Here is a 4,921-nt window from a genome sequence, read left to right on the forward strand (position 1 = left end):
TAAAGACCAAACAAGGTTTCCCCCCCCTCACCCAAACTCCTTCCCCAACATAAGCAATACAAAAAATGATTAAACAAACAAAAACCCCGGTAACAAACAATAAGGGGTTTCCCCAAACAACCCCAAACATAAAAACAATCAGAAAAAACACATTAAAGAACAACTACAACGTAAAAAACAAATAAAGCACCACCACCCCCCCACACACACACCACACAAAAAACACCAAACACACAACCTTTATTAAATAAATTAATTTTTTTTAAAAAAAAAAATAAAAAATTTAGAAAGAAAAAAATGGTTTCTAAAAGAATTAATATTAAATTTTATAAAAAAAATTTTAAAAAAAAATAATTTTTATTAATATAAAAAACTTAATTTCATTAACCAATAACATAAAAAACCAAAACAAACAACAAACAAAAAACAACAAAAAAACAACCCAAACCAACCCACAACACACACACACACACACACACCCCACACCACAACACACCCACCTATTTATATAATATATAATAAAATATATATATATATATTATAAACATAAAATACAAAAATAATAAATATATAATAAATATAATAATTTAAAAATAATAATAATAATAATAATAATACATTTATTTTAAAACAATACACAACACAAAACACACACACCACACAAAAAACACACACAAACAAAAAAACAAAAAAAAAAAAAAAAAAAAAAAAAAAAATTATATAATATTATATATATATATTAATATAATAATATATAAAATATAAAATATAATAAATATAAAAATTTATTTTAAAAATTAAATAATTAATAATAATAATATAAATATAAAAAAAAAAAAAAATATATAAATAATAATATATAAATTTTATATATGTATTATAGAATAATATAATAAAATAAATAATAATTATTAATTTTAAATTAAAAAAAAAAAAATAAATATATATATAATTATAATATATATATATATATATATAGAGAAAGATATATATAGATATGTATATATATTATTTTTATATATATATTAATTAAAATATATATATTATAAAATATATTTGTATATATAATAAAAAAAACAAAAGAAAAAAATAAAAAAAAACAAAAAAAAAAAAAATAATATATATTATATTATAAATATATATATATATATATATATATATATAATATAAACACACACAAAAACACACACACACACACCCAAAAACACACACACATATATAATAATATTATATATATATATATATATATTATTAAAAATAAAATAACACATATATAATTTTATATTATAATAATATAATATATAAAATAATTATTATTTTATATATATAATAAAAAAAAACCACACACACCCCACACAACACCGCGCGGCACACACACACAACCACCAACACACACCACAACACCGCACCACACACACGCACACACAACACACACACACACACACACACACACACACACCACAAAAATATATATATATATATATATATATTATATATATATATATATATATATAATATATATATATGACAAAAAAGTATATATAATAGATAAAAAAATATTATATATATATATATAATATATATATATATATAATATATTAGTAATAATGTATATAATTGTAGTATAAATACTTTTACATGTTTAAAAAAAATTTATATTGTAAGACATATTTTTTATATATAATAAAATTTTAATTTTAATATATATATATATATATAATTATATATATATGATTATATATAATTATATTAATAATTATATATATATAATTATATATAATAAATTTTAAAATATAATTAATATAATTAATATAAACAATAATTAATTATATTTAAATTATATATATATTAAAATATATATAATTATATTAATTATAAAAATTTTTTCAGTATGAGTGAAAGGTAATGTGTATGGAAATAGTTAGATCCTAGTTGGGGATGCTGGTTGATTGACCTAGGTTCGAGGCCTGTTCGGAGGATTGTTATATACTATATCATTGCGACATTGCATTATTTCCCTCTTTTATTTTTTTAATCCTCAGTACATCTGACTTTATTTCGGGTTTTTAAAAACAATTTTCCTGCTATCTTTTTTCGGTAGAGTAGATAGGTAATTTTACGGAGCTAGTTAATCGTGTTGCACATCCTTTTTGGGGCGTGTGGTATGGTTGGTTTAGTATGGCCCTCCGTTTTTTATTCCCCGGAGTGACCTAGGTTCGAGGGCCCGGTCAGGGAAGATTTTTTAAATATAATATATATATATATTTTAAAAATAATATATAATATATATATAATATATATATATATATATATATTTCACCCCCACACCACCCCCGCACACCACACACGCACGCACACACACCAAAATGCAACACGCACGTTTTTTAATTTAAAAATTTGGCGCCCCACACTTATTCCCCTTCCCACTCTCGCCCCCCCCTTTTTCCCCTTCCCACTCTCGCCCCCCCCTTATTCCCCCTTCCCACTCTCGCCCCACTTATTCCCATTCCCCTCCGCCCCCCCCCTTTTTCCCCCTTCCACTTCCCCCCAAATTTCCCCCGGCCGCACACCCACTCCTCCCCCCATCCCCCCCTCTCCCCCCCCCCCAACTCTAATCAAACGCGATCAAAAGAGCGGCGTTTAGGTTTGCACCAATAGATAGACAAAGTACTATGCACGGTCATGGTTTCCCAAATAACGATAGCATATGCATTCAAACACACGCATAATACTCCCTGAGGGATATGAAAATAAAATGAAAAACCGAAATTCACTCTCTGTGATTCTTTTGCTCGATATATTTCATTCGTCAACATCATCTGCCCCTTTAAATCATCCATTTGTGTATCTGTTCTAGTCACCGACGTTGGAATTTTTGGGTCATTTCGGTTGGGTGTGATCTAGTCTGTCTGTCTGTTTGCATGTGTGTGGAGGGATTCCCTTGGTTTTTTTTGTAATAGACGTTTTCTTTCTTGGAAACTTTTATCGTCTTATGCGTCTATTCTCAACTATCTAACATCAGTAAAAATTCCTTTTTTAGGTCATTATCCTTTCTAACATCTACTTTCATCATTGCTCCGTGTCTCTCATCTGTCAGTGATTTAATTACACATATCAATGGTTCTTAAACTAGGTAGTGGCGGGGGGGAGTTGGTAGGTAGTAGTTTTTTTCTCGAACAAATATTTATAATTCTTACATGTGCAGCTGTGTGATCATACTGTTAACACAGAATCAAAACACGATTTTTTTTTTTTTTCTTTTTAGATTGGTGAAAGATATCTAATCTTTGCTCTCACTCCCGCTGAGGCAAGGCTAAGGAGATTAACAGTTTCTGATCTGTATCTTCTACTAGTACTTCCTGTACCCTTTTGAATGATTTAAGAGTGATTCACCTTGACTCATCAGCATGAATGAGTACTCAAAGCCGTAATTTTCAGTTTAACCCAAATCCCGTCTTGTCATTCAAATCTCACAAATCATACTTATCCCTGAGAGTGACTTAGCACCACCCTATCAACATTATCCTCACATTACCCAAATGCACCCAACCTCCCTTAACTAAACCTACCAAATCACCCTTACCCATTCCAACCCTAAACTCACCCACTTACCCAACCCTTACCCCACTCCTTCCCTTCCCCTAACCCTTCCCCCACTCCCTCCCTTAGCCAAATCCCCCCTCTTCCCTTACCCTAACCCTACCCTTCCCCATTCCATCCTCCTCCCCCAGCCCCTCCTAACCAACCCCCGCCCACCCCTCTCGACTTACCACCCAGAGCGTAATAACATTGCGGTTCTTCTCCTCGTCGTCCAGGGTGGCCACGGCGTCGCTAATGTGGTTGAGGTCAGCTGTTTTCTGGTGGTAGATCTCGGGGCAGCGGTTGTACTCCGAGTTCACGGTGCGCATGCAGGGGGCGTGGCGGATGTACCTGGAGAGGGGAAGAGAGAGAAAGGTGAATAAAAAAAAGGATATGAGAGGGAGGGAGCGAGGAGAAGGAGGGAGAGTGAGAGAGAGAGAGAAAGAAAGAGGGGAAGAGAAGAGAAGAGAAAGAGAAGAGACGAGAAGACAAGGGGAGAAAGCGAGAGGGGAAGAAAAAAAACAAGAGAAAGAGACTTATGAACACCCCTAACCCTCCTAACTAACAGGCGACAATCAGCAAACAGAATCAATTAACAATAGTCAGCCAGGGCAGGTCCTAGGACTCTTCGGTCGTCAGTCTCAATACTCGGGAAGATCGCGTGATCGACACTTCGCGTCTAAACTCTACGGTGCTCGATGCCATGTTTTACTTACTCGTTACCTTTTTCCTTTTTTCTCCCCCTTTTTTTTCCCCTATCATAACGCCTTCTTCCTCCTCTTCCTCTTTCTCTTCCTCCTCCTCCTTCTTTTCTTCCTCCTTCTCCATCGTTAACCCTCCCGTTTTCTCTCTCTACTATGTTTAACACCTTCCTCCTCTTCTTCTTCCTTTCCCTCCTTCCTCCTCCTCGTCCTCCTCTTCTCCCCCTCCTCCTTTTCCTTCTCCTGCTCCTTCCTTCCTCCTCTATCTCCATCGTTATTCTCTCTCTTTTTTCTCCCCTTTTTCTGCCCATCATAACACCTTCCTCCTCTTCTTCTTTTCCTTTCCCCCCTTCCTCGTCTTCCTCCTCCCCCTCCTCTTCCTTTCATCCTTCCTCCTCTTTCTCCACCGTTATCTCTCTCCCTTTTTCTCCCCTTCCTATCCCCCCTTCCTCCTCCTCCTCCTCCTCTTCCTCCTCTTCCTTCCTCCCCCTTCTCTTCCTTCCTCCTCCTTCTCCACCGTTATCTCTCTTTTTCTCCCCTTAACACCTTCCACCTCCTCACGTGTTTCTTCCCAAAACATTTTAAAATCTACATTAAGACGTTTTTACTTCTTAGAATACGCTGTTGCAATTTTCTTTTCG

Source organism: Penaeus monodon, chromosome 9 (genome assembly GCF_015228065.2).
Source record: "Penaeus monodon isolate SGIC_2016 chromosome 9, NSTDA_Pmon_1, whole genome shotgun sequence".
NCBI classification, from domain to species: Eukaryota; Metazoa; Arthropoda; class Malacostraca; order Decapoda; family Penaeidae; genus Penaeus; species Penaeus monodon.